The sequence below is a fragment of the Anas platyrhynchos genome, chromosome 3, assembly GCF_047663525.1.
Source record: "Anas platyrhynchos isolate ZD024472 breed Pekin duck chromosome 3, IASCAAS_PekinDuck_T2T, whole genome shotgun sequence".
Taxonomy (NCBI): Eukaryota; Metazoa; Chordata; class Aves; order Anseriformes; family Anatidae; genus Anas; species Anas platyrhynchos.
In genome coordinates, this window is record NC_092589.1 from 69675920 (window position 1) to 69687391 (window position 11472).

At 40.4% G+C, this 11472-nt stretch overlaps 1 long non-coding RNA gene across 1 annotated transcript; it reads right to left on the reverse strand.

The window, feature by feature from the left end:
- Window positions 1-2348: 2348 nt before the first annotated feature.
- Window positions 2349-8184, reverse strand: LOC119716667 (uncharacterized). Its single transcript, XR_005265054.1, has 3 exons — window positions 8077-8184; window positions 4093-4184; window positions 2349-3216 (listed from the first exon to the last, which is right to left on the reverse strand). It is a non-coding gene; the product is annotated as an uncharacterized lncRNA (long non-coding RNA).
- Between the last annotated feature and the right edge of the window lie 3288 nt (window positions 8185-11472).

The following is an 11472-nucleotide window of genomic DNA, read 5'->3' on the forward strand; positions in this document are numbered from 1 at the left end:
GGGTGCAAAGAGGATGGAGCCAGGCTCTTTCCAGTGGTGCCCACTGACAGGACAATAGGTTATGGACACGAGCTAAAATACATGAGGCACAGGAGGTTCTGCTTGAACATCAGGAAGCACTTCTTTCCTGTGACAGTGACTGAGCACTGGCACAGGTTTCTCAGAGTGTATCTCCTTGGAGATCTTCAAAACTATCCACACATGGTCCCAGGCAACCTGCTCTAGGTAGCCCTGATTGAGCGTGGAGGTTGACTCAGATGACCTCCAGAGGTCCCTTCCAATGTCAACCATCCTGTGATCCTGAGCCTCTGTGTGACAGGATGGGTCTACCACCACGCCTTTGGTGACTGTGCAGGATCTCCAAACACTGCTGGTGAAGATGTGTCACATGCCAGCAGGTAGCAGGGCTACGAGTTGCACTCTACAGTAGCCTCACTGGGTTTCACAGAATCATGAAACTCTGGAGATCACCCGGCCCAACACCCCAGCTCAAGCCAGGTTCACCTGCAACAGGTTGTCCAGGACTGTGCCCAGTCAGGTTTTGAAGATCTCCAAGAATGGAGACTCCACAACATCTCTGGGTAACCTGTAACCTGTAGGGTTTGGCACTGGATATTCAGACAGTGATATTTCTTTTCTGTGATTGCTGTCCTCGCTTCATGGGGTGGTGCTTGGTCTAGTGCTGTGGCTTCCCACGAGAGTCCCAGTAAGCATATCAGATCCAGAATGAAAGACAACATCTGAAAACAAGGGAGTGAGTAAAGGAAAACTTCCTAAGGCAAGCTGGGTGAGGAGAAGAGCCAGTCTGCGGGGGCACAGAGGCCCAGCAGCTGATCATTGCGAGGGTCCATGCAAAATCACTTGTTGCCTGTATGTATGGGGGACTCTGGGAAGGCACGAGGTAGTGATATGTGGCACCTCCTCATTCATCTGTTTTTCAGAGAAGTATACTTCCAAGAACTTTATTCAAACATCAACAATCTATAATGTCAATAGACCTGAGGACAGAGCTTCAAAAACCTTTTCCCATATTAAAATACACTATATACACTTTAAGCTGGCAGGGTTTAGGCATCCAATTTCTCAGAAGTGCCTGCATTCTGAACTCGTTCACACTGGTGTGTTGGGCTCTTAGCAAAACAGCAGGCACCTTTAAAAATCCCTCTCTGAAGTTCTGAATGGAAATATCCTTGAGAGCTGACAAGAGACGGGTTCCTAAAAACTTTTGGAAAAAAAGATTTTGGTATGTAAGTATAAGATTTTTCTCACTGAAAACAGCATATGTAATTGATCAAATGTTGTTTTGACTAGGGCATAATATGCTTTTGAAGCTGTATTCATTCTACCTGTATTTAGAAAATCAGCTTAGGATGTGAAGTAAAATAGAAACATTTAATTTAATCCACTTTTTGATCATATATATATGTGTATTTATAAAAATATATGTATTTGTGCTTTTGCTCTCTGTTGCCTTGTGATAGAGACCTGGTTCATGCGTTCATTCTGTTCTCACAGTGACATTTGAGCTGTGTTCAGTTTTATGTTACTTCCTTCCTGCATCAAGAAACCTCTATCGTGCCCAATTTACACTCTTTGCTTTCACTACACATTGTGTCAGCATTCCAGGCTGCAGTTAACAGTGATTAAATAGGACAGAAATGCCTGAAATACACCAGTGATGCTGTCTGAAACAGAAGCTGACAAGTTCTCTGCTACTTATTCTGTTTGGAAATTGGAATGTGTTCTACTCACTGCACTCTTTGCTCAAATTGAGAAGGATTTATTATTATTATTATTATTCTTTTATTTTAAAGTAAAACAATTCTTAGGCTGGAAAATATTCAATTTCTGTTTGTTTAAACTTTTTAAAACTTCACTACATATGACCACAGATTTTTCCCTTCCATTGACATAATACTGTCAAGGTGTACAAAGCACATGCCTTAACTGAGTTTAGTTACTTGGAGATACAAGCTTGATATTCAGCTACTTTTGGCATGTGGCAGTCTGTGTCTATTTGTGCAGAGCTATTGACTGTTCCATCAAAACTGTCAAGTTCTATTGGGGTGAATAAAGAGAAAAGAAATAGCTAAATGAATATGAAAAAATATATATCAAACAAACCACAAATATTAGTCAAAACTTAAGATTGATTGAAACCTTTCTCCAGAACTATATTCTAGCCTTACATGAAACTTGCTAGACTTCATGTACATGCTCTCAAACCACATTAGCCTGTTTTACTAAAATATAAGCTTTACGCAAGTAAGCTGTCTAATGTGTATGTGTGACTAGTTGCATATTATTGTCCATTTCAAAAACTTCTGAATGAAAAACAGAGACCTCCAAGATACTGAACTCCTAAGTCTTGAAAAAGCTGTCAGGTAGATGTAGGAGGCATACCAATACTAGTATTTTCCCAAAAACAAGAACTGGTAACTTCACTCAAATTCCAGTTCCTCATCTGTTCCTGATGGTAGGGTTGGACTGGCCATTTCCACCAGCCTCTAATCCTACCTCATGTTTTACTTTCTAACAAGCCCTTTCCCTTCCTTTTCTCCCAACCCCTAAGGTTAAAATGGATAAAAGGTATGAGAGAGTTCAAGGGCTACTGTTAGGAGGACAAGACATTAAGTCAAACAAATGGGGTAACAGGATAAGTGGTGACAAATCACAGGGTAGTCAGAAGACTATCTAGTCTATGGTATCATACTGATCAACTTGTTTCATCAGTATGAAAGCCCTCCTTTAACTTCTACTGTCCTCCCCAACCTTACTGCAGTGCATCCTCCACTAGACAATGCAAGAACAAGGTTCCTCCCCTAAAGAGGATGGCTTCAAACCACACCTGCAACCATGGCTTCAAACCAAATTGCCCAGTGATGTCTGGGATGTTGCCAGGATCAAGGCTCTGCCACAGCAGATCAGCACTTTAGCTTGTTTACTGCAAGTGTGACCACTCCCAAGAGAGGAAACATAGAGACTGATGCTTGTTTTAGTGGGGTATTTGGGTGCCACAGGGGCGCAGAGAGGAGAATACACTTTCTTCTGCAGAAGGCAATGCTGGTGGAAGGTTTTGAGACAGAATCTCTGTAGCAGAACTTCCTCCTCCGATCAGAAGGGGAGATAAGAATGAAACTCTAGCCACAGAGTCTCATCTCAAAAGGAAGATTTAATGGTTTCTGGATGATCGTGTATCCGTCTAATGCATTTAGCCTGTGGCAGGAAGAAAAGGAAAAGAAAAGGGTTAGGAAATACAGGACTGATCTTAAAACTACTATGAAACAAATCTCAGCACATCAGTGGACTAAAAGGTTCATTCTCTTCAAAAACAGAGAAAACAATAGTGTCAAAAAGCAATGTATCTCTGTGTTTAGCAAATAAGTGTAATAACTGGGAAAAACAAACAAACAAACAAACAAAAAACCACAACACCTATCTTAGGAAGAAGTGAATATAAGCCAGATTACTTTGCTTTTCCTTTAGGCTTTTTCTCAAGACATTACTAAATTGTAAATGGCAGAGTACATATTGATACTAGTGTTGAAGGAATGCTGAGATTGAAGGAGTGCTGAGACATTGCCATTTGGAAAAGTGTAAACATTACCATCCACCATGGTGTGAAAAGGACAGGACAAGTGTGCCATGAACAGACAGTCCTGACACACATTTCTAGCATTCAAGAACCTTCGTGGTGTAAACAGAAAAGTTGAGAAAGGTGGCCAGAGAACAAAGCAAAGGTGAGAACCTTTCTGACTTTGGAGAACTATTTGTTGAGCAACCCTTACTGCTAGAACTCCAGTGTCTTTTCTTAGCAATGAGTATCAATCTCAGCAGTTTAGATTAGTTAGTAGAGTTGGCACAGTTCTTACAAGGCACTTCATTGCCACTTGACTGTGGTCTTTATTAACTTTATTTTTATTGCTTCTTAAATATGCATGATATTAGGAACCCAGGCCCAAGGAAACAGAGTGGGAGTGGATTTTTACTGATTTTAGTACAACATAATTTTTTCCACTTTGATAAAAATTGTCTGTGATTGTACAATCGATCTCAGGATGGATAGATACCACTATGAACTTTGCTTCTCACCTCAAGTTTTTGATCAGGGTCCACTGAAGATATTGGAATGATAGGCTTCTGTGCTGTCTCATGTTAGAGCAAGGCATTTGATTATGTATTTCCTGAAAGTGGAACCAGGAAAGAGGGAAATGCAAATAAATGTGTAAGTGCCTTAATGGTGTGTGAGCAGTTCTTCCCCTCTCCTGTCAGAGAGCTGCCCAGCCAGCAGCATAATGCAGTTTCACATGAGTGTGCTTTACGGGACTGGCCTTCCAGACCCACTTTGGGCAAATGGAGAACAACTGGTATAATGTAAAACAAAAATGTCTACTCAAGAGCTTGTACCACAGGACTGTAGCTCACATTCTGCAGACAACCAAAGGCCAACCCTTCCAGGAGGTGTTGATCTCATACTGTCTCCCTGTTCATCCCTCCCCCTCTCTTTCAGTCATCTCTAAGTTCCAAATAATGATTTTGTCATTGCTGGGGGTTAGCAAGCACAGCTCCCCTTCTCCTCTTGCCATTAGGGTTTTTCATGTCTTATTATCATGTTCTCTAATCTTCCTGCCTTTTGTTGAGCATTGCAAGCCCAGTTGCAGCTGTTCTGCATGAGTTTAATCTATATCACTGGATACATGTGTGGATGAGACTCTCCAAATGCACGTGTTCAGCTTCGATGTTATCAGAAAGACATAGCAGCCTTGACCTTTCACATAACTCAGCTAGCCATGAATGGTGGCAAGCCTTGTCCCTCAGCCACATAAATTTCATGCCTGTTACATCAGCTGCTGTGATGCAGAAGAGCATTTTATCTTCCCTACTTTTGACATCTTAATTTTGTTACAGGGCTTTCCTATAAGATGCTCTTTGTATATTTTCAGCCCCAGTTTTTGGCTGCTTGCAGGTATTAGACAAGAGAGTGCAGCCCAGACACTTTCATTTGTAGAACATGAGTTAATTAGCACTTTTAATGGGTTTAATGGATTGCCTCAGAGTCTTGGAAAATGCTTCTTATCTTGCTAAAAACAATTGGGAACACAAATTAGTAGTTTCCATGCTTACTTGTAATTACATTAAATCAGCTGATGTCCAAGCTGGAGCAGTACCTATGTGAATCCACTTATGAAAGCTGTTACACCTTCCACTTTATTCTGTCTCTGTCTTAATATACATTTATGTTAGTGATTGTGAGAGTACCCACATGTTGCTGTTTCTGCTTGTGTACAGTTCCCATTTTGTTTTGGTACTGTTTAGCATTTGTAATGAGATCCTAAGGGGTGGCACAGCTTTGTGATGAAGGGTTACCTTCTATTTCTTAATCCCTTGTTATGCACTGTTACATGTATTAGATGGTTTACATATTAGATGTTAATTAAAGGGGAGCAGATGGAATCTGTCAGCATCAGAGAGGCTGCATGTTCAAGTTTCTGAGCCAGCAAAAGCAATCCACCAGTTAGTGAGGAAGGCAGCCAGTGAATAAAGCTGATCTGAATCAGTAGGCAATCAGAATTACAACTTCTTTGTGTGAAATGTGATTAATTAATAATATAGAAATTATAAGGTAGTTAGGAATAACAGACTTGCTGAGTAGCAGCTGCTGCTTATGTCAGTATATCCTTCATGGCAAAATAGCTCTGATACAGAATATGAAAAGTGCTGTGCAAAAGCTGAGCAATTTTCATTTTATTCACTATTACTCTTCACACTGAGCAAGCAGGTAATTCACCTTCCTGCAAGCAGATTTATTTCTGTGTAACAAAAAAGCATTGGTGTATTTTCCTTCTACTGCTGGTGCTTCAAAATTTCTACATATTTTTCACATGTAAACAAACCTAGTGGTTTTCCAAATGTGCAATGTAAATGGAAGGGTGGGCTCTGAAGCTGCAAGTGTACACAAAACTTCTGGTGGGAGGGTTAAGTGGCTGTGCCTCTGGGTTCAGCCTTTTGCTCATGAGGTCCCATCACTACCCAGTAATGTTCTCAAGTGTGGAAGTAAAACAGCAAACCATCTGCCCCTGAGCTGTGCAGGGTCACTGACTGGTGAGCTGCAATTTTATGCTTTTGAGGGTCTGTTTGTTTGGCTGGTTGTTTTTGTGGTGTATATTCTGATATCACTGCAAAGGGGATGCTCTGACAGCCATGCTGGTACATGCAGTGACACCAACATTTGCACTCTTGAAAATTGGACTATGCATCCATTTTTTTTGTACAGAAAGCCCAAAGTACTCTTCTGTGGTCTGTGCAGATGAACAGAGGAAAGATCAGAATCAAATGGAAGTAATGATTGGAGAGGGGAGGAGAGAGAAGGAAAGAGGAAGTGGAGGCAACTATAATGGAAATTTAGCAATATTATTCCCAATTTTGACTTTCAACACCTTGTAGTTCTGTTTCTGCCCCCAGGTGTTGAGCCAGGGTTCAGCTAAACACATTTTTATAACTTGTCTTCCTAGCTTAAGACCTGACAAAGAGATGAGTTGAATCTTCTGTATGAAAAAATTAAGGGAAAAAATGGGAAATTGCAGGTGCCAACTTGGAGATGTAGCATGTTTGTGAACAGAGCACTTTGGTGGCTTCCAGACTTTCATCTCCTTATGCAAAGCACCTGATTTCTGATCATGGGATGCAACCATGGAGCTGTGTGTGCGGTTGTGTTTTTGGCAAATGCTTGGGGAGAGTAGTGTGAGCTCTCACCTTGCACAATTGTCTGAGTGCATGACTGGGCATCATCTCTCTGAAATAAAAATAGGTGCAGAAACAACATCTCAGCACGTAGCAGCTCAGGGACTGACAGGCATTCCCTAGTGAAGGTGTTTATGGTGTGGGGGCTCATATTTGGAAAGCAAATGTCTCAGATGAAGTGGAGAGAATTGGGTATGAAATAAGTGAAGAGATATTTTATGTGAACTTATTGCATTGCAGAACTGCATTTTTCTTCCAGTTCTTCTAAACTGGTGAAATGCATTTTTTATGCTAAAATGAAGGGCCAGAGCTTGATTCCTCTGGAAAAGGCTTTTTAAAAAGATTGTACTTTCTGTGGGGTGACTGAGCAAGGTTGTATGCAAGGAGCTTTCAAGGTCACATGCTGTTGTTATATTCTGTTTTGCATCACGGTGGGAGCCAGGCGCCCCAACCCATTAAACTAGGCAATTTACACACAGAACGTGTCTCCAGTTCAGACTGAAATAGCACTTTAAAATCAATATAGCATTTGATGTTGTATCAGGGACATATCCAAGTTATATTAGCGTAAACCTGTCACCATTATTGACCAAATGCGTAGTTTTACTGCTTTTTATGTTTAAGAAGACCCATGTTCCTTGAAACTTGCTAATTACCTTTAACCATATTTTTGTTGCCTGCAGTTTCTTAGTCTTGGTGGACTTGAACAGACTTCCTTCTCAGTGGTCTTGAACTAGCTCTCATTATTTTGCTTAGGATCAACACCAGGTAACTGGTACAAACTTCCTTAAGTCAACATTTTAGTCATTTTCCCTTTCTATTAAAAAAAAGTGACAGTAGGAAGTGGGCAGGGTTCTCTACCTTTTGCTATTTTCTTAGATTATTATTGAGCACTCAGAAGCAAATTCTGTTCTGAAGAGCTTATTAGGTGATCCTTTGGGAATATGAATGTAACTTTGAACCTAATGTTTCCGAAAATAAGTAATTTTAACAAATATTTTCCTTGTGTTTTTTTTTTTTTTTTTTTTCCCCAAATTCCTTATCCATCTATATCACCATGTAGAATCAATTGTTCTAAAGGTGACAGAGACATTTCTCTTAAATCTCTTCATTTAATTTCCACATTCAAGCTACCAGTATCTATCACTTGTGGTTTTTTTGTTTGTTTGTTTGTTTGTTTCCTTTATTTATTTTTTTTTTCTGTGAGCTTATCTCACACAGACATTTTATACCAAATGCCATTTGAGCTTGATTTTGGTGCACAAGAAAGACATAGTAAAAGACAAAGTAAAACTGCATCCAATATTGGACAGGTTAGAAACAGGAGAAGCTTACTTGAGTGGGCTGACCTAGGAGAGGCTGTGCATCCCCCAGTTGCATGGCCAGGGTCCTGAGCCAGATGAGCTGAATTCAGGGTGAGTCTTTCCATTGACTTCATCTCAGATTGTGGACCCAGAGCTCTTGCTGAGAATGTGACACTGGCTAGATATTTCTTATTGAATTATGTTCCCTTAATTTTTTAGCAAGAGTTTCACATTAATGTTCATTTGCTGCATGGAAAGATTCAGAAAAAAAAAGAAAAAAGTTTTTCTCCTGAGATTAATGTATAATGACATCTATCCAAGGAATGCTTAAGTATTCACACTTCAGAGAAACTGACCTTTAAGCCACACTTAGTGAAAGTAAGCTAAAATCAGTGTTACATTCTTGTTACCAAGGACACTTATAGTCATCTTCTTAATTGTCCTTGACAATCTTATCATTAAAGATCTTGGCATTAATTAACTATATAATGTCCCTTGCTTGATAAAATAAGCCTTGTTGGCACAATAGCCATTGTATTCCCTAGGCATTCTTTGCAGGGACTGTATCTATAGCAGGGGTCGTTCGTGCTACTAATGTTGCCTGGATGACACGCAAACATTTGGAGCACTTAATTGTCTCAGAAGTGAGCTGAATGAAGGCAGTGGTGACGCTGTAAAATATGTTCCAAATCAGTGTTTCTAAAAGGGAGCTTTTATGCCAAGATTAGTATCAGTGTTTAATTGACAGCCTCTTCACTTAGTTAATTACTTGTGCTATTGTAGCAGAAAGAGAGAAATGGACAAAGGCATTTGTGATATGAATCACTACCAATACAGAAACAAATATGTGAGTGCTATGAAGACTGGCAGGAAAAACACTGAGTCTTATCTTTCTCCCACTGTAGTGTGATCTTCTTTCAGCATTTGTGATCTTCTTTCAGCATTTTCAAAGGAAAACCTGAATCACCACAATAACATCGGTAGTTCAAAGGTGGCCAGGTTCAATGCTTTTACATTTTTCAGATGACTGTCAAGAAAAATCACAAGTTGAAGGCTGAAAGTTCAATCTGTGTGTTGTATATCAAAACACGGTTGGACAGAAATTACACAAAATATGTGTAATTAACAATACAGCTCCACTCTCAAAAAATTAGTCATCTTTGAAGAGTGAAAGAGTTGAAAGACCTTTCTTAATGCACAATACCTAGCCTATCTATACTTAGCTGAACTATACTCATGCTATCTCAGAGATAAGAAAGATTTTTTTTCATATATAATTAGAGTGCTTATGCTGCCATCACTTTCCATTAAAAAAAAAATAAAATAAATGGGTGGAATAAAATTTTGAATGTGGTCTGTAAATCTTGTGCAGCTTAATTCACTGACACTGTTGTGTTTATAATGTAAGAGAGCACAAGACCTTTCAAATGCAAAAGTAGAAATATGACAGTCTTGTTGAGAATGCTTTCCAGAAGGTACAGTCACAGTTGTCTTGGGGTCTCACTTCCGTCCTCTTGGGTATTCATGTAATACCTACCTCCAGCTGTGTTGTTGGCAGACACGAGGCAAAAACAAACAGCTGCTGAAGGGAAGCAGTTTCTAGAGTGGTTCTGTAAGGGGCTGAGTCCTCCAGTCTTTGGAAGAGCAATTTTGGATTTTATGAATGTGTATAAATACCTGAAGGGAGTGTGCAAAGTGTATGGAGCCAAGCTCTTTTCAGTGGTTCCCAGTGCCAGAACAAGAGGCAATGGGAACAAACTGAAACATCAGAGGTTCTGTCTGAACATCAGGGAGCACTTCTTTACTATGTGGGTGACTGAGCACTGGCACAGGTTGCCGGTAGAGGGTTTGGCATCTCCCTCCTGGGAGATTTTCAAAAGCTGTCTGGACACAGTCCTGGACATCCTGCTCTAGGTGTCCCTGCTTGAGCTGGGGGTTGGACCAAATGGCCTCCAGAGGTCCTTTCCACCCTAGACCCTTCTGTGGTTCTTTGATAAACCGAGGGAGCCAGCAAACCTATTGGGTTTGGCAGCAATTATCATGGGACGCTATGTTAGTTTTGTACCAATGGTCATGGCAGAAATCACACCTGACACAGAAAAAGAACACCTCTAAGCAGACTTGTAGAACACAAGGCTAAAATACTGCTTATTTAGCAGGATGCCCTTGCCATTTTTGGTTCCTTGTTTTCTGGTGTTACATAACCTATTTTCTAACCTTTTTCCTGTTGTATATCATTACCAGAAAAAAAAAATAGTGTGATAAAAGTTCTGTGAACTCTCCTCCCTTTCCCAGTGCCACTGTACCTCCACACTGAGCAATTAGCACACAGCAAGATGCAACTCTTTTTGAGCATGACCTCTAAAATTGCTTTGAACCATCCTCAAAATATTTGGATCCAGTTCTTGAACGGTTTTGGTGCAAAGCAAAGAAGCTTTTAACATAGCAAGTCAACTCTAGCAATCCTCTAAATTACACCAGAGCAATGGTCATTAGCAATTTTAACTGGAGACCCTGGCATGAATGACACTGTCATGAGCAGCAACAACTCAGTCCCATTAGTCTTCTATTTCCAAGGACAAGGTGATCACTTCCTTGTATCATGTAATGTCAGGTAGCTTTGAGATGTGCCATTATGCTATGAGCCACTGATGGAGAAAGAGGATGGCTTTCTTCTGCTCTGATCAAGGTTGTGTGTCCTCATCTTGTCCGCATGTACCCAGCTGCTGCATTTGCAGGCTGAGTCACCTCTGCTGGCTGTTCTTGCTTGAAGCTGGAGAGAGAGAAAAGTGGTCAATGGATGAACTGACATATGGGACAGGGCAGGTATTCAGACAGGGGATCAGAGACAGCAAAACTGTCCTTTCTGGGAGAGAACCAACAGCTAGATTGGTCTCAGCACATCATGAATCCATGTGTTTGTGGCATAATGTGATGTGTCTGAATGCAGAGACACCCAGCCAGAAGTATACGTAAATGTTCACAAAGAGGAATTACAGCTAATTTTGAGGAGAAAACAATAAAAAGACCTTTTAACTCAGCGTGCATGTCAGACTCTATTTGCACATTAGCATTTTTTCCCAAAAAGTTCCCTTAGGCACAGTTTTAATACGGAAGTTACATTGGTTATGAAAACAGACCCTTACTGCATACCATCTCATTTTATGATCCTCCTGAAAAGTTGTCATTCCCCACTAAGGAAATCAGAAGCAGTTACTTGGCAGAGGGAAACTAAACCCCATTTACCATTGCCAGCGGGTCTGAAGAGGATGCAGAGATCTGCAGGTATACTCTGTGAATCTCTGAAATACTCATGCTCCATAAAAAGCATCAGGCCAGAACTTTATTTCAATGCAGAGCATTAATTTGCTTTCTCCCTTGCTGATGGAAGAATTCAGATATTCATAGATTCAAGCAATTTTTTTTT